The sequence below is a fragment of the Hetaerina americana genome, unplaced genomic scaffold (genome assembly GCF_022747635.1).
Source record: "Hetaerina americana unplaced genomic scaffold, ioHetAmer1.1.p SCAF_10, whole genome shotgun sequence".
NCBI lineage: Eukaryota > Metazoa > Arthropoda > Insecta > Odonata > Calopterygidae > Hetaerina > Hetaerina americana.
The window spans coordinates 49,433,897-49,454,243 of record NW_027286070.1 but is presented as its reverse complement, the minus strand read 5'-3'; the positions used below and the strand labels follow the sequence as shown (position 1 = coordinate 49,454,243).

Genomic DNA, 20,347 nt, shown 5'->3' with positions numbered 1-20,347 from the left:
TACACCCCATGCATGTCTTTGGAAGACTCTCTGGAGGACTAAGGGGATTATTTTAGCACCGAATGGCTTCCGAGACTTACATCGAGGTGAAATTTCGAGTGAAAAAGGTTAAACAGGAAAAGATGCGAAGAAATATAAGAGAAATGCAAAGGAGTGAACATAGCTGCCGAGAGATAGCGGTTTCCCCATATGATTTAAGCCCTTTTAAAATGACCGAAAGGCGAGCGAAAGGTTACGCCGAAAATTGGATAAGTAAAAATTCTGCTCTCTCTTACTGTCTGGCTGAAAAACTAGCATGAAAGCAAACATGACATCAACTCAATGTTAATTTGACAATTGCTCCGTCTAGGTCAAGGGCTTCTGTAGGAATAATTTGGAAAAAAAGATAGATTCAAAGATTCTTTTTGCCATCCCCCAACTCACTTTTGAAATATCAAGAGTAAAATACACGTGATTTTCTATTTTCCACACATCATCCTTCATGTATCCATGTCCGGTCTATTAAAAATCATTCCTTTAACATTTTAGTTTAGTGATATCTGCTTTACTACAGGTAGATACGATTTCCTTTTGAAATACTTTTAACAAACGATTCAGGAGCATAACTATGAGTAATGAAAGTTTCAAATAATTTATTTTTTGCCCTATTAGCCATGTTTATTAATCAAATCTCTTGCCCACAATAATTGTCGTCATAATCATAAGCCTTCTGTCTTCGGTTGGCTGAAGGTTTGAGGGAAGCAAACACCGTATTTATGCTATCTTATGTCACATGGGACCGGGATATACATAGACTATGAGTTCATAGAAGTTTTGCTGTTTTATTACAAGCGCTACACAAGTAATAGCTTTAAAATATTAACCCTCCTAGCAAGGGGTTCATTTTAAATACGAAAAATAGGCGAAAGTAATACTACTACGAAGGTACCGAGTACTTTAATGTACTTAGAGACATCAATCATCAGGGCTCCGCACTATTTTGGCAGATCATATCATTTGGATAAATAAGCAACACAGACATGAGTAATCATTCTCTCCTATTTAAATTCTTGACCAAGACAGGACCAAGGATAAGCACCCTCCGAAATGTCACCGAAACATGAAATAGTAAACTAATCTAATTAATGTTTGTTACGAGGACATCAACTTAACCCGTATTGTACTACATGAAAAAAGGCTGATATATTGACACCCCCTGCCACCAGCTCTCATGGCATCATGGAAAACTTAAGGTAAAGTGGATGCTTATGTAAGTATTTGTTTTAAAATGAACTGAAATCATCCACCTTACGGTATCGAATTTGGATTTCTTTCATTAAAACTAATGTGGGCGGCAGGGTGGTCAGTTCTTTTATTTTGTTTCCTTATAGCGAGGGAAAACGCTGTGCAGACGTTGATGAATCGGTCCGTTTAGCAGCGAAGTGATCAGCTGCTCGAGCGATCGGGCCGCACCTGCAACCGAGTTGGGAAAGCTGAAGCCAATACCTTTCCCCCTTTCACGAAATTGTCCTGTTTGTCAAGGTCGCCGTAAAACTGTTTAAAAATGGCCATTCCAGTCATGGCAGGACACAATTTGTATCATGAGCGAAGAGATACACCAACCCATAAGGGAAGTCGTTTTAGTACGCTCCCTTTTTCAAGAATCGAGAGCAAGTTACTCATTTGATGGCAGTAATCTAAGATCAAAAAACTGCAATAAGATCAAGGGGATATCACTTAAAGAAAAAAAAGATATTCATTTAAATAGGAACGATGAATGTGGTGTCGGAAGGTCAAAAAAAGTGTGTTGTCGCATTACATGGGCAGGGGTAAAAATACGTTTCCTCTAATTATTGTTTTCGTCATTAAAAAAGAATCTTTCACGTTTAAGCTACAACGATAGTGAAAAATTAAATTAATTTATATCAAATATAGACCCTGGGTTCATCAAAAACCTAGCCTAAACCGCTAGACTTTAACTAAAAAACACCTGGTTAGTGAAATTTTATTCTATTTTTTTGAGCTTTGCATTGAATATATGCATGAATTTGTGCGCACAATTAGCGATGATTGAAATGACCTTACTCCCGAGTTATTTTTATAAAGGTCACGCCTATATTTTCCAAAATTTTAAATTTCAGGATCAAGTTCTATACCAAGAGATTTCTGAAAACTTTGAGCGTTAGACCCTGGTATCATTTGGCAGCTTAAATGCAAAACGCGATTTGGAACACAAATCTACTTGCTATGCATACCTTAATGGAAAACCCATTACCGTTGCTCCCAATGTGATTCAAATAGAAAAGGAATCGTCGATCAGCCTCGCAGTCGAAGTAATCCCCGCCGCCCACTTCAACCTTGGTGGCCACATTCAGAAGAGAGCATTGCGATGCGCTCGCCCTCTACTGGTGGAATTCGAAAAGTATTTGTTGCCAACCATTCCGGAGCATAGCTGGTCAGACCGAATTTCCGAGGGGAAGACCTTGCCATCCTCCTGACCTGGGTATTGATCGAATGGGCTCGTAAATTCTGGGGGCGGAAGGATTTTTAATAGGAATGACAAAAACTACGAATTTTGGAAGTAACTTATAAAAAAATATCTGTGTAATCGAAAAGAAAAATCTGAAAACCGTATCTGGAAGTCATTTGGCATATTTCGCAAAGTAAACGACAATTAAAATTCTTTTTTCAAATTCAAACGCACGTTTCACATTCCATACTAATGTAAGATATCATAGTTAAAACTAACGACACAAGATATGTATTATCTTATCTTGTGTTGTGGGTGCAGAGGTTTGAGCTAATATTTTATCTCTACCATACTTAGCATGATGCGCAGCGTCTGATTTACGAATTATATTAGAATGAGATTTGCCAAGCAACTCTGAACGTGACGGCAAAAGAACATTTCAATTGAGGTAATAACAAAATCAATGGGGTGCGTAGGAACCTGACGGGAGGTAACGTCCTTAAAGAGTTCTTAAGGAGAGACTCCCTGGATTTATAAAGGGCCGAGAAGGGCTTTCATGGAATGGATAACCTTAGTCAAGGGCAATAGAACCTAATTTTAATCAACATAAGTTCTTCTTTGTGCAGACGTGTATGACACGTAGTCGTTAAATAAAGCTATCTGCATTGGATAACCCTTAAAATATCTTCATTTTTTGTTGTTTTCCTAAATGAACCACTTGCGTAAATCATAATGTAAGTTAGCAGGTAATCAGAAGTTAATAGGTGCTTTGACAGCTGCAATCAAACACGCTGTCGCTCATTTCATTGATTTTATTAAGAAACACACACACATCATGATTGTAAATTTTTTCGTGAGTAGATTTTCTCATGTGTGAATGTGCTCAAATCTTGGTCAGAACTTGCCAATGGCAATTGGCTAGACGCCGCAGATTTGATACGATCTCAATAAAAATAACTTTTATCACGACAACTCTTTCGATTCATCATCCATAGACGAGAGAAAATTTTGTTGATTATGAAGCTATATCACTATCTACATAAATAACATGGGCGACGGAGTAAATAAAGTCAACAATTGAAACCAAAAAATTCAATTATTTGTTTTATTGGGCACGTATGTGGGTAGTTCCGATTTCATTCTTTGGAAACTAGCCAGTTCATACTGATCATGATGAGGTTTAAATTTAGATAACAGTTTTTTTTTTATTTCACTCTCAAGCCCTTGCAATAGCCTCAAAGAAACATTCCTCTCGGTTTGTAAAAACATAAGCTTTATTCGCCTCACAGTTGAGTAGGAAATACACATCGAATATATGCTAAATAAGCTAGCCTGTAACGTTGCAATAGACCATGTAACTCAACGACAATCTATTCGTGTGACAGCCACCTACTTCAGATATTAAACTTATCAATGACTCCATTATGCTTTGATCTGTATAATTCTCACATATAATTTTTTTAGAAGGTTACAAAGTATCTATAATCACATGAATTCACTATAAAGTTACTTCGTAAAATATAAATTTCTAAAAGGATCGTGCAGACTCAATCGCCACTTTCCTTGAGTTTAACTTACATTGGCCGTATTTCTGCAAAGAGAAAACGAAAACTTCAATTTTTGATCTTTACAGTTAGAAAAGGATCCCGATTATGATTTGAATTGATTTTCACATTTACAGAAATCAAACCAAATGACCTAAAAAGAGCACATAACAAACGGTTATAGACAAAAGTAACTCAATCTGACGGATATGCTGATATTTTTTACTTTATTTTTACCTTATATAAATTGAGTGGAAGTTACCAAATCATTTACATACGTTAGAAAACAAAAAGAACCGAAGAATGATATTATTTAGGATAAACAATACGGATGAACTAGCAGTGATAACGTAAAACAGGGAATCATTGCTAAATCTATTCCCTTTCAAAAAATGAATAATCAAATAGAGTTACGCATCACCATTAAAGTTGATGCATAAGGTGTAATCTACTCTGATTTATAATTCTTTATACACACAATTACATATATATATATATGCATATAATATATATATATATATATATATATATTATATGCATATATATATATATATATATTTATATATATATATATATATATATATATTTATATATATATATATATGTATATATATATTATGCATATATATATATATATATATATATATATATATATATATATATATATATATATATGTATGTATGTATGTATGTATGTATATATATGGATGTATGTACTATATTCTTATAATTCGCTATCCATAATGCTTCACACCTCAAAAAAGAGAAAAACTCCTCTCAATCTGGTACTTGAAAGAGCTCTAGCCACTCTTTCCCAGAGAGCTTTGAACCGAATAATTTGAGCCCTGAGAGGGCAGCAGATGGATAAAATGCCATTTAAAGGGCTTTGTTATAGCATGGATGACTATTTTTTGTGCTTTGAATATATATTTTTGGTATATGAGCTTGACAATTTTCGAGATCCCTATGAGTATTTTTTATTTACGTCTTACCATCGTGAAGTACCATTATTTAATGGCGGGTTTTTATTTGAATACTCAAACCAAATTAAGATGCTTTAATAATCGAATTTCCTATTCTATATGTGTATCACGCATTCACTCCCGACCTGGAAAAACTGAAATAGTAGTACTTGCGTGGTTACACTGTGAGCCATACTACAAATAAAATTTAAAATGCACAATGGAGCTAATACTAAATTCTTTGATTTCATTTCCGCTCATTACCATAAGGAATTGGGAAGCTGTCAAGTAAACTCAAATTCCATCCGTCGTCTACCGGTGTTCGCTCGCCACCGATTGCGCCATATATCTTTTCTGTCACGGTCTTCCCAACCCACTTCACCCCGGTACTTTTCCCGTAAATCCCGGGAGATCGGAGGACGAACAGCCAAAAAACATAGTTGAGAGCTTGCAGCGGAGTAGATATCAATAAGCAATGAGAGCTGGTAACGCGAGAGAACGGCTTGGGAATAAACCACGTCAGACAAAGACTAGCTTTCCTCCCAATCCGTCTGTCTCTTTCCTTCGCCCTCACTCGAGATTACTCTCGGCGCCAAGACGAATTGTTGAGATTGGCAGTGATAGAAAACTGTTGGAGGGAGAGCGGTTAGAGAAGAGTAAGGAAAGAGAGAGAGAGAAAAAACAAGTAAGTAGTCGCGGACTTATAAATGGGAACTTAATGGAAATATGTTCGTGAATGTGGATATTTATAAACAGTAAATGATAATTTTTAGTTCTTAAAAGCAAGCTATCGCCTGTTACACAAATATTTTTACTGTTGCTTCCTCATCTATTTTTGTATATGTGTGGGTTTTGATGGTGTATTTTTTTAGAAGCTTACCTTCGGCATACCTTGCCCTGTCACAGTTTATTTCATCTGCATGGCTCAAATGTAATCAAAACTCAATAATGCACACAGAAGGAAAAGTATTTAAAAATCCATCACAAGAAATGTTGTGATGAAGCGATATTTTTAAATTTTTGTGTGAATTCAATATGGCAACTGAGGAGGGTAGGAAGAAAACGATCAATCGCAGGAGATCACAAAAGACAAAATCTTTAGTAGAAAATCATTTTGCAAAGATTAATTATCTACTAAGGGCAAAATGACCAAATTGGATTCCCTGGCTTAAATATTAATTTTTTTCACCGTCAAAACAAGAGTAGCAGGAGAAGTATTATAATGTGTGATAAAAAAATTAATTAATTGAATTTCCTGGCAAATTTCTGGAATGCTATTTCACAAAACGTTCACTTAAAAGAACGCAAATTATGTAGCAAAAAATCATATAAAAACCTTAAAGATAATAATTTTCTTTACAAATGAAATAACTGAATGGACAACACTAGAAAATGTAAATCATAGAAAAGAATTTGGGTGACGATATGAAATTTCTGATGAATATGACACCGTTTACTTAAAAATGCTATGATTGTTTAGTATACTTGAAGACTGCATGTATTTGAACACCTTAATGAATTCAAATGAGTCTTTCCGGAAAAAAAGAAGCACGGTCAGAGTTGATAAACAAATAGAAATCAATTAACCAGAATGTTGGGTTGGAGTCAAGAGTAGAGTTCACTTCTAAAAATAGGTCCATAAACATGTATATCTTATTTTTCTCCGGGAAATTATAGTCAGCGTTGATGCTGCCTACAGTTTCCCAGGAATATGTAATGCCCGAAAACTTGAGTTGAATCTGCAGTGAATGGGGTGATGTCCGGAAACGTCGCTCTAAGTTGATCCCGGGTTCTTCCGTCAATAGCAAAACGCTCTAACCGCTAGGCTAATATACCGCACCACCACACGAACATATGGGGAAAAATATTGGTCGAATAGCTCCGTAAAACTCCCGACAATTCTATGGAAGTGTGTCCAAGTTTCATGCGATAAAAAATTTTTCCGCATGAGCAGACGTGGAGTGATTGCAGCTCTCGAGGAAAGTGGATTGCGTGAGCCGTGGATGATGTTGCCATAGTAATCCGATTTCGTGTTTTGGAATAATGGAACGAACGTCAAATGCATCCAAGACACTTGAAACTTCACAGGCCTAATGGCACTGGCACACAAAGAAGCCATCACCTACGAATCGAAAAATAATATTTCACGAAGTAAATTTTTATTCATTGTAGTGTTGAATAAATTTTTATTTATTTCCATCGTATTTGCAATACAAAGTCGTTAAAAAGACCGAGTCCAGCCCCCGTGCGTCATATCACCGCAAACTTTCCCTGTTTCCTTTCAGCCCCAGGCTTTCTTGAAACTCATTTCCTTATCCTCCACCCTGTTTTCCACTAACTTTTCCTTACACACTTCCAACATACTTCCTCTATTTTCCACCGATGGCATCTCTTCTCCAACTCATGTCTCTTCTAACATGCTACTCTTTTCTAAAAAATTGTATCTCCCATAACTTTCCCGTAAGGAACAGAATGAGTCACTATAATGTAATGGGGTTTTCAAAGTGACTCTCATCATGACTTAACCACAGTTGACCACAGGAGATTTTTATCGATCTATTTTTACATGGAAATTCATATTCATTTGACACAATATTTACACTCATCACATTACGGAATCAAAACCGATGCAATCGATACTATTTATTTACCTTTTTTATTAAAATATTTCCCAGTTTCCTACATTCATGGGTTTGATACTTATATTTTATTTTGATTTTCTATCGCACTTTATTTTTATTTAGATGGAAGAAGATGGTCTGCGCTGTCACCATGCTCAACTGTCATTCCCGTACTACGCTGACAGGGTTGAAGAGAGTCATTTTCGAGAATCTTTGCGGTTTTATTTGTTTCATCTCTCGAACTAAGGAATTTTGAGGCGTCCCCGAACTTTATCTCACGTTTGTATTGGGAAAACATAAAAAGTTTTGGCTCCTTCCCTCACCAATCTCTTTTCTCGTCGGAGCCGCCTTCTCCTCCTACCTCCACCAATACCTCTACCCACTACTTCCAGTGACCCCAACCCCCATCCCCGCCACACCCCTTTCCCCCTTTCACTCTCCCCGCTTACTTATCTCAAAATTTTTCCCTCCACTCCCAATATCATCCTCCTCACTCCCCATGCCTACTCCACTCTTCATTTCACCCCATCCCTTTCTTCCTCCATCCCCCTACCCAACCGACCCTATCTCTCCCATCAAATCTCAACCATTCGTCTTCCCCAGTACTAAATCTTCCCTTAAGTAATCCTGCAGTTCCTCCCCTTATTCAGGCAATTCTGTTTTCCTCGAGACTCGGCGCGCTATCGGGCAAAATTCTCTTCGATCATTCCTCTCCCAGCTCACGTTTTCGCCCAGCAACCGTTTATTTTCGCCAATCCGCTGTTTGCTTCATCCCCCCTAGGTCTGCCGTATGAGACCAACGGTTAGGGAACTTGAATAGCTCGTCGTCATCGTATCGAAACAAAAAACTCCACAAGATGCCTTGGTAGCAATTTTTTTTCGCGAAATCAATGAAAAACGAATTCAATGATATGTGTCACGTTAAAATTAGAGACCCAAACGAACGTGACATGAAGCGTTTAAGCGCTCATGGCATCCATGCCTCGAATATTATTGATGCTGAGAAACGAAACAATAGACCCGATCACGATACTTTACTCTTGTTTCGGACAGAATGCAAAAAATAAGTACCCATGCTTTTTTGTTTAGTGTTACACGCAAATTGATGCCATCGAGTGAGGAGGATTCATACATGACTATTTGACAAGGGAACACATCCCTCCAGCCTCTTGATTGTGTTTTGATTATTTCAAGATGGTGCCGTCATGCAGGATGCCATTATTTATGTTGAAACTTTTACCTAAAATAATGAGTGTACTAATGATTGCTTAGAAGCCCAAAAACCATAAAACCTAGATCTATTAAGGTTTAGGTTTATGTTCATTGAATTTCAGCAGAACGCTTCATATTGTTTTGTAGAAAGAGAAAATAGAAATCCATAAAAAGTTATTCTAATTACTTTTTAAACTGTAGAAATTTTCAAGATTTTTAGTATTGAAATTTTTCCTAATTGCTTTTAAAAATCAACAACCACAGTAATCAACCTGCAAGTTGGCTTAATAGGCGATGGTAAAGGTCGCCTAAGCCCTTTGTGGCTGATGAAATTCATACATTAGGGTATTGGGGGGAGAGTCGACTTTCTCCCTGTAACCAATGGTTTCCCCGGAAGATCTGGTGTCCGACAAATCACGCAGCTTGCGAGGTGTCCAGAGGCGTGCCCGGAAATCGAACTTGAACGGCTCAGTTCCGAGTCTCTATCCACTGAATTATCAAGCCCTATTTCTGAAATACAAAGGTTCTTATTCTAAATTAATCAGCAAGGAAATTACAAATTTTGACTCCGACCTTTCCACACTCTTTCCTGGCTCCAGACACATTCCCTTAATCTCATTAGAGAGCAGCCGAAACTTATTTCGGCAAGCGAAGTGCACCGGCCATTAGTGCTGCTCGTAATAACAGTTAAAGTTTTCTTTTTGCTTTCAATTTGGGATTAAAATTACTGGTATGACCTTCTATTCTGTTAAGTGTTGATAAATGACGTCTTCCGAACAAAATTCGATGTCAGGTTTATATTTGGGTGTGTAAACATGGTTATGCATGAAAATATGCATATTTAAGCAATATGAGAAGATTTTTTTTTTATTTTAGGCCTCACAAAGGTACCATTTTCATTTTTACGGCAACATAGAACTTTCATTCCAGCTAATACCAATTTCTCATCCAGTGATATCGGGTGCTTAGAAAATGCTTGTGATTTTAATAATCCAGTGCACGATGTCCTGGTGGTGAAAGAGTTTAGACGGTAATGTGGATCGGCACAATGTTCATCAAGGCTGAAAAATTACAAATACTTACGTTGTTGAAGCAGCAAAATAATCAACTAACAGAAACTTTAGAAATGAAGTCAAACCCTTTTTTGAAGCTAATGAGTCAGTTAATAGTTCTTGATTTTTTAACCCAGTTATCTCGCTTCAATTTAATTCCGTTGGTGAATATTACCAAATGGAATGCGTACTTCCGGGGAGATGGAATTCATACTATCGAACAGGATGCTAATGTTAGGCTACTTGTTTACCGAACTGAAAGTTTTATATATTGTTCTTGTCACACTGAAAGTTTCGAGGAAATCCGAGAATACCAGGATATCATGTTATCAGACTTAGAAATCAGAAGGGTTTACATCAATCTCAAGCAATAACATATTATATGCAGCGTCGATTATTCGCACATAATTTATATCACGTTGGATGATGTTGGGAGGATGTACATATACCGCGTATTTAATAAAGTATGTAAAATGCGTTAAGAAAATTCTTCTGAGGTCTAACTCTCTTTTAGTTTATTTTTATTATTTTGAAGGACATTACGATATATTCTCAACCTAAAATATTTTGGAAAGATAGATATGCTTCTTTACGCTATATGCTTTTTTGAGGGAGAAATTACTTCCAAACCCGCTCAACAGCTCAAGGATTGAGATGCTGGAATACTTTCAAGAAATATAAACAGATTTTGTTTATTGATGTAGCTTCTGCTGCTAGTCGGTTAATGTGCTTCCTCATTAGTTTATGTACTCTGAATGCTCATGTCTACAGACCCAACTATGAAACCAAGATTGAGATATCTACGTGTTTACTACTAACCCAGAGTTACAGTGCAAAAGATCAGCGAGCTAAATGTGCATCTACAAAGGAAGAGGAAACCAGAGACACCTTAATCACATGAACACCTTATTCACCGAACTATATCAAAGGCAACAATATGCGATGGTCAAACGAATGCCTCTCATAGGCACACTGAAACTTCCGCGAATGTTAGCTCTACAAACCAAATGTTGGCGAAGTGAAATCACCCGACGCAAAAACATCAAATATATCTTATGAAACTTTCGCGTGTGCTGAATCGCATAGTGCTTCACAGTTCGAAACTTCCAGCGAGAAACATCGTAAATCATTTATCGTAACTGTTCAGGGAGTCAAAGATGGACCTTGAAAGCATAGGAAGTAGGAGTAGAAATTCAGTAAAATGGTATTTTATCAGAAGTCAGGGATATCAAAACATAGGTTAGCAATGAATTTTAAAAATAGTAAGACTATTACCTCATCATTCTTGACTAGCGAATTTTTATGTTTTCATATCAATACTAGAAAGTTTATGACTAATATGATGTTTAGGAACGACTATCGTTACTTTGTGGGAAAAGCGAATTTTTTCTAGAAGTTTATCTGATAGGATAAATTTAATTCTGGCACTCTAAATTAGAAAATAAATATTCATTGTACAAAATTAGTTTTTGGGGCTTAGTTAGAAGTAAAAACTGAGCAAAATTAGAAAATTACTTGTAACTAGATGGATTTCTCCTAGCCAGAGAACTTTGAAAAGTATCAGAGAATGTTTTTCGCTTATAAATACGAAGTAAATTACCCATTCTCTTCAACAAAGGAAATAGACAATATATAGTATGCATAAAATGTGCTGAAAACTGAAAAATAAAGCGCGGGATATGTAAACTCAGGCTTTAAAAATAACAGTGAGAAGGTAAAACATAAAAGGTAGGTAAAAGTAATTCTCCGACAAAATTCATTAAAATTAAGAAGAATAAGACATAAAAGGCTTATACAAAATGCTTCAACTTAGAGAAAAAGTAATGTTCATAAATGCTTATCATTATATTCTGATGCTGTTGAAACTTCCACTAATTTCAACCATTGCTGTAAAATTTTAGCACCAGTTTATTTTCAAATCCGATTTGGAAGGTGATATCTTGAGATTCCCAGGAACGAATCTCAAATTACCTGAAAGAAATGATACTTTTCATGCGGAAATATTAATATTTCTTAAATGCGTGGAACTTGAATGGCTTGAGGCGTCACTTTGTGGAAGCGATTCATATCGGAAAATAAAATACTTAGTTATTCCACAATTTGGAATAACTAATTATTTTCTTTTCCGAGCGCGAAACTAGCAAGCGAACTCAATATCGTTCCTCATTTATGTGAGTTAGTGGCTACGAGAGGTAAGGTCAGCTAATTAAAAGGTGTGCCGGGAACGGGAGTCCACAAAAAGCAAAACACAGAAGTTCAACACGGGAACTCTACCAAATAATTTTTGGATGATAGCGAAATGTTTAGTATCAGATGTGCAAAATTAGATTCATTAATAAATTATTCTCTCTGGTAATCAATCCGAAGACCGGTCGGCTCTTTAAAGACGTTTTCCATACTTCACGCGTCTCCGCCTTATTATCCACCGTTACTTCTTCTTGGAATTGACTTTTGATTTGATTTAAGCGGGTGATCATTCCTGCCGAGATAACATGGCTTATTTACACTCTCGTTCAGTTCTTTCCAGCCTCCGTCAGCTTTCAATATTTTAAAAATGGCACACAGTCTATTCAGCTTCCGTCTGTTCTTTAGTGACCCCCATCCTAGTGAGCCTAGCATGTTACTTACACTGTCGGTCTGCCTATGTCGCCCTAAAACGTACCTGGCAGCCTTCCTTTGCACTGCTTCTAATTTTTTCACATGCCCTATTTCAAAGGGATCCCATACTGTGGTCGCATATTCGACAATAGGCCTTACAAAGGCCTTAGGCCTTTTGCCTGCGCGAGTACACTAATTGCTGCTCTACTCCTCCCAACTTTAGTGATCATGCTTCCCAGATAAACAAAGGCGTTCACCTGTTCAAGTTGTTCAACGATTACGTCATTTCTTACTTCATTTGCACTTTTTTCGGTCGTGGTATTACTTTTATTGCTTTTCACATATTATCTCTCTCCCATACGTTAGGAAATCACAATTGTTTTATCATTTCTCTCCAATTATGTACTTTAATTAGAAATGCCTCAAGGCCTCATTTCCTATCAGCTGGAATAGGATTTAATCCTAAATAGAGAAAAAAATATTAGTTAAAAAATTCCAATGCCCAAAAATTAGCGCATTTTTTTCATTCTATTTAAAACTAAAATTATCTTTCATGGCAGGTAAAAATATTTTCCGGTACCGGGAATCGAACGTGGGCCTCCCGGGTGAGAGCCGGGTATCCTAACCACTAGACAATACCGGATATGCTAAAAATAGTATCAACACAAAACTTTACTTTCATTTTGTCTTTCATCAAAAAATATGTTTCAATGGCGTCTGTTTATTACCTGTTATGGTACATAGGAAAAACATCTCTGATTACAATGGACCCAGGACACACTATATTAAATGGGAGATGTACCTCTGGCTGCATGAAAAAAATTTATTGAGGCATATGATGATTGGATTAATTTATTAAAGATTGGGGCAGGCCATGAATATGGTGATGCACCCTTATGAAATATATTCATCCTGGACTGGAGTTGAAAGAAAAAGTAAAATTTTTATTATTAATATTTATGACGTTTAAAAGCTTACAGCGAATTTAAGGGCAAACATTCATCCAATGCATCAAAAGAAAGGCTGGAAAGAGAGGAGTTTGGGGTCTTAGACACGGAAAGATAAGCATTATTTATAATGCTTATCGTAATGCCGAGAGATATTGAAGATTGTTGCCAGGAGGTGGTATTTTACTAATCAAGCGTCGTTCAAAGTTTGGCCTCTCATATTATGTTGAGTATTTTTACTTATTCTAAAAACATCCTGTCTTCGAATTTGAGATTTAATAAGCAAGAGTTTAGTACATCTACTGACTTTACGTGAAGGTTCCGTCAACTGCAGGGCCGATAAAGATGGCGGTTGCATGTTTTCGCTTTCTTTACCAACAGATACATAAATATAAATAAAATGCACTTCTAATTCATATTGCTTTTGGCTTGCATGCGATATCGTATGCCTATAGGATCGATGGGTTTTGATTAAGGTTCTAATTTATCCTTCTACCCTTTACGGTAAACTGCGGTGCGCGATACCAAATCTTTTCTTTAATTAGATTCGTTACATGGAGTACCAACAAGATTGTCACGTACCATGCAGTGCTTAACTCAAACAAGGGCGGACTTGGGCGGCAGTTCCCGTTAGTTTCCCGGTATGCCGTCTTAAGGCGTAAATGAGGGAAGATTCACTTTGTAGATTCCAGCAGAATTTTTATTTTGAAAGACAATGGTTTCGTTGCAGGCCAATTACCTAATGATGATGCCTTCCAACAAGATCATCGTGGTGCAAAATTAATATTTTTGTAAATCTGCAAAGCTGGTTTTCCCTCGTTTATGCCTAGTATGAAAGACTTCCAACTATTGTCTGAGTCCGTGTCTTTTATGCATCGTCGCGAGAAGGGCGGATCGAACCCGCATTAACTAACCGAGATACGAATCATTCTCAAATAATTTTCAGGACCTATTTTCGTATCTAATCCAACCATGAGCACAACTTTTAGCTACTTCTACTCTAGGTTCTGTTAAGAACTCGAGAGAAAAATTCTGATTCGAGATCTTTCACATACTAATACTGACTTCATCTCCATTTTCCCTCCTTTCCCCTTTTGGAAAAGCACGTTTCGTTATATTCGGCGCCGAGCCACGACTCCCAACGACCCTAGCAACCCCCCCTCAAGCCTCCTAACGCGTGCGATCTTCGCTGTGCCGATAGGCCTTTCCCCCAGGCGATGCTCGGCAACGATGTGCCAAGGAAATCGACACCTAACTCAATCAAGAACTATTTAAGTAAGCTATCCACCCATTTCATCGTCTCCCCGCTCACCGTTCGGCTCCAATCCTTATCGCGGGCATCCGTCGATCGCGCCCTCGGCCAAAGGTTCCCGAAGGCAATCGAACGCCACCGGAAGGGTGGATGAATTTGGACCGTTCGCCAACCGTCATGGTGTCGCTCGGTATAAACTTATTGGATCCATCGCGAAAATTAAGAAAAAAAACCCCCGAGATTGGAGACGGACTTGAATAAAAGAGACTCGTTGCAGAGGTTCGTAAAGGGTCGAAAATGAGAGAGAGAGAGAGCCAACAGACACGCACGGGTTCCCGGTCGGAAGATAATTAACGACATTTCGTGGAGGAACGTGCAAAAACAGAGGCGATCTGGACGCGGTTGTAGAGGCACGATTCTTTTTTTCCCCAAACTGAGTAATTATGTCGCCAAAAATCGGGGTAGTGAAAGACTCGTAAAGAGTTGATTAAACGTCCCGGGATATACCCATGAGACTTAAGTACACCGTGCAAGGAAAAAAATCTGCATTAGGTGGAGGTAAATTTGTGCATACTTTTTGGAGGCATGGATAGCTTTTGGAAGCTTTTTAGAAGTACAGGCTTTGAATGCAAAGTAAGATGTTAATGCTGTTCCTATTTTTTTAGATGGGGAAGAGAATCGTCCCGAAAAAAACAGAAGCTCTCTTAAACTTAGAACCAACCTGAAAGACATTCAAAATTTCAAAAACTGGCAGTCACATGTAGCGGAATGCGAATATATACGTACTATTACGTACTATGGCAGCGGGTAGCATCGATCCACAAGGCTCATGTGACAAAGTGCATGAAGATTTCAGAGGAAGACAGTTTGGTGATTGAATATATTATATATTCAAACAAAAAATCTCCAACTACTTTCAAGAATTTTAAGAAAGTTTTAAATTTTTTTTTAAGAAAAGACTTCTCGAAGGCTTGAATTGCAATTTGTCCTAGAACAAATGTATTGGGTCGTATTTTGCACTTTCATTACTAGGTTAACAATGACTAAAATATGACTGGGCACCACACAATCTCCCATCATACAGACATAAGGATCCCTAATTGCTTGGAAGGATCCAATTGAATAAATTTGTCTTTGTTTCTATATCTCACTGACTATGACCGTAGGACCCAGGGGTGAGGAAGTCACGTTTCAGGGGGGGTAGGACGTCCTAGGGATCGTCACTCCCCAAACTATCACAACAACTCTAGAAGTACTAAATATTGAAAACTTATTTTGATAAGGCTTATTGACTGAATAACTAATAAGGCACGGAGTGATTTTGGAAATATTTCCAGTAAGAAATACGCACGCATTCGTTCCTCAATGTGATTTCTAAGAAATCTACGCCACTAACTCTGAATGAATAAACACTTCAAAATTTCGCACTGAAAAACTAATTTTTCTTGAATGTATGTTTCGTTAAAATTGTTGAAATTCAATACAAACAGTGATATCTGTTTGAGTGAGTAAACACTTCTTACTTAAATTCTGGCTAAAAAGTCACTCCTATCTCCCTACCTTCATTTTTTTTAATCTCGGGTCTCAATTTTTAAAACAAGTATTTTATATATTTCAGAGTGGAAAAACAAACGAGGAATTTGAGTAGCCTGAAGTTTGTGAAAGGTAAACAAAAAGAGGAAGGGGAACCATGCAACGAGAATATGCTCCTCAAAATCTAATTGAACCACCTCATTCGTGACAGAATGGGAAAATAAAAATTAAGTGGAATGGAAGATGACGAAACCGCTCTCGGTGAGGTGGATTGTTAGGAACGATAATATGAATCCACTTAAATGCCACCAAATGGTAAGCCATTAACTTTCCACTCGCAGACCTGGCACCTACGTTCACTTTCCACTGCAGAACCTGGTATATTCAAGACGCTTATCTAATAAAGATCCCTATTCTCCCCTGTGCGATTTAATTTAACTTGGATTTTTTCCGGAATAGTTATGAAATAAAATTGTGGGGTTCATATCTAGGTTTTTAAAAAATTGAACCATTGGTAAATAGTCAATAAATTAGGGGATAAAAGGTATGCCTGGGCAGAGGTCACTTTGCTCTGAGTCAACCATAATTGCATGCAAATTCAAGGTTGAGGTAATATTTACTCATTCCATGTACTCACGGTATATTTTAATATTTATATTTCCTACTTAACGCGGTAGTCCGGGTATTATGACAGCATGGTTCCCAAGCTTCGCCGTAACGTGTACCCTTGGTATTCAAGTAGTCCTCAGTCATCTACATAACCATGACTACATCTAGTAAATATCAACTTTAAATGTATATAATCTCCGTGTGATTTAATTAATACAAAACCAACATACGATGAGTTTAATTAGGAATAACCTCTGAATAATGTTATTTTAATTTGGACCCGAAATAAACGCTAGTTTTTTCAATCCTATAATATCTTAATCGTTTATCTCAAATATCTCATCTAAAGGTGAATGATTCCGCAAACTTTAAGACAAGATTACCTGTTTTATCAGTTAAAGAATCTTTAAACTCATAAGATTTTACTAAAAAGCAAAGAGCCCATTAACTTGGAAAGGAGCCACGGAACACAGAATAAACACGACGAGGGGTTACTTGAGGATGTTCTTTTGTATCCTCTTCATTTGTTTCCCCTCCTTTCACGCTTAATTTGCCGCAGGAGAATAGGAGGTTAGACAATTTTTTAAGAAGCCTTTGAGAATAAGTGGGAGAGAAAATCTCTTAGAATAGTAAAGGTAAGAGGCTACTTGAACAAAACTCATTCTTTCTTTACATATGCTGTCTCGTGGCGCAGAGCTTGTTTTCTCTAAGTTCTCGACTCATTAACCAGAGTCCAAGTTAAAATGTGGCAATCTGCAATTATTGCATTTCCCAATGCCACAGTGTTTCCTTTGAGCTTTCAATACAGACAAAGCGCTCAAAATAGCTCTTCAATTTTTTGAGACTGTTACTGCCAAAAATAGCGTAAGGATTAAGATTTCTTTTGATATTCCGTATTTTTTTAATCGAAAAGAATTTTTTTCTAATTAAATACATGATTGGCCATCGATGCGATCAGTCGCTTGTATGCGATTGGTTTCAAAATTAATAGCATACAAATAATGGAATAGTAACAAAAGACTTAGGGTTTGATGACTATACGTTAAGGTAAAAATTTTCAAAAAGAGTCCATTGGACTGAACAAATATCGTATCGTACGATATAATTTCAAATTATCATAAATCTTTTTGTGATGCATACCTCCGGCTGTTGGAAGATCAATTCTTTTATTCTTTTGGTATAAGTGGAGGTTAATCTTATTGTAAGGGCCCAAGGAATATGAAAATTAAATACCGACCAAGAGGAGTCATAGTATGATATTTGAATCAGCAACGACGTTCATTTTCTATTGTCAATTTTTGGTCACAGCAATAAGAGTTCAATATTACGGGCAAATCACTACAACCTCCGTTTAATGGTAATTAGTTTTCAATGTGGACTAGACATGAAATTTAGATTGTCGTCACGCATTTGATCCTAGTTAAACTAAAAGAATTTTGCACAGCCGAAATTTTTTTCAACGAGAAATATAGGATGCCTCAGCGCACCCGAGTAGCAAAAGAATAGCATACTACGTAAGATAAGAAACTGGTCACATCCTTAACCTGAGGTGTCCTAGCACTGCCTGACCGCCACCATATTGGCTTAAGAGAGATGACATGCTACCTTCCGTCAAATGCCTATTATATATTTAATTTGAAACACCCATTTTACTTTAATTTTGACGCCAGTGCGTCAAAGTAAAATACAAAATAAGAAAAATGCAACAATTAAAGTTGATTTAAAAAAATATAATTAGAAATTATACAGTCTGATATGCTTACACTTCAACGTTAAGTATCAGAATAAGATAAATATTCATTTTAATACATTCGTGATATAATTAGAGAGTTCATAAAATTAATGAAATATTCTGATTTAGAAATAATTTTCTTATGAATTTCTACAAAAACCAAGTTTTTAAAGAATGAATTGGAGATGCAAATAAGATAATTAGTAATTTATCAGCGGTTCCTTTGTACAGGCATCGTCCAAGGATGCATCTATTCAAGTTTCAACATGCATAAGGTAAAAAACTCTTGAAGTTTTTAAAGAATGAATTGGAGATGCAAATAAAATAATTAGTAATTTATCAGCGGTTCCTTTGTACAGGCATCGTCCAAGGATGCATCTATTCAAGTTTCAACATGCATAAGGTAAAAAACTCTTGAAATGTTTGACGACTCTATATCCCACACATATTAGTTAAAAAAATTAACGCAAGAATTTTCCACGGGTTTTTTGACTAATGGTACTGTTGTTATCTCATCCTTTCCTATGACCTAATCATTTTATATTTTTAAATTTGCAAGAATGGGGAAATTGTATTCAGACTAGGTGCGTTAGATTCTGTCGGTTCAAGATTTGGAGCCCAATTAAATAATCAAATTCTTGCATCTTTTTTCTTTGGAAGTGATATGATTTCTCTCAAAGGTACTGCCATAGCAGCCGTAAATAACTATACCATTAATACCTAACTGCAACGAGGGAGGCGCTCTCCTTTAGTGGTCAAGCTCACCAGCAGTTCATAGTTTTAAAACACTTACTATAAAGATAATGGTCAGATTTTATGGGGAAATCGATTTGAAATTTGACCACATCTCCAGCTTTAAATGACTGGAGGTCAATCTGATCAGTGGTGAAGGTTACTCTTCATCCTAAGGACACAAACAAGTCACTTTTTCATTGAGTGACCGTGCCCTCCCTCAAATTACAAACTCCCTGTATTCCATTAATTTAAGCAAGATTTTATTTGTTTAAGACTAAAGTTACAAATAGGCAATTTTCCTGGTGGCAACGGTCAAGTCATATCAATGATCACTCTTACAATGAACATACATACACACATACACACACGTACAAGAAAAGCAGATAGGAGACAAAATATTCTTACTTACAATGACACTTCCACATCACATACTAAATTTCGTCCATATCACATGCAAACAATATATTAATAACTACAATAGTATAAATGAAGTTCATCACCCAGTAGCTGCTTTACACTTATTCTTAAAACTTCTAACATTGGATGGAAAGGGCTCAAACAAACCTCCAGGCAGCTGGTTCCAATCAACAATAGTCCTATTTAAAAAAGAGTATTTTTCTTATTTGTTTTTTGCGTTCTTATTTTTATTTTGAAACTATGGTCGTTTTTTCCCTTAAAGTTAGGTTTTTCTATCTCTTTTCATAAATCTTCCCACGCTTCGTCATTTTTAACAATTCTATACATCGCGTCTAATCTACTCCTTTTCGCTATGAATGAATGCAATCATCACGAAAAAGTACTGTGAAACGGAATTGGTACTCAAAAAGCAAGCAAGAATAAATTTTTTATCTTTATATCAAAGTATTGCAATGGAGAGGTAAAGGGAGCGTTAACACTTGAAAATCTTTTGCGCCCCCTTTTTTCTTATTTCTCGTTCATATTCGCGAAGGAAAAAAGCGTCAACCTAAAAGATGAAAGCTATAAAAAAATGATGGACTGCAAAATTATAATATAATATAACAAAACACAAAATTAATCATTTAGAAGCTAGAAAGAGCGTGTTTTATTGACATTATTTTCCATATAAATCGTTAGCTATCA

At 36.6% G+C, this 20,347-nt stretch overlaps 1 non-coding gene across 1 annotated transcript; it reads right to left on the bottom strand.

Moving 5' to 3' along the window:
- Nucleotides 1-13,009: 13,009 nt before the first annotated feature.
- Nucleotides 13,010-13,081, bottom strand: TRNAE-CUC (transfer RNA glutamic acid (anticodon CUC)). Its single transcript has one exon. It is a non-coding gene; the product is annotated as a tRNA-Glu (tRNA).
- Between the last annotated feature and the right edge of the window lie 7,266 nt (nt 13,082-20,347).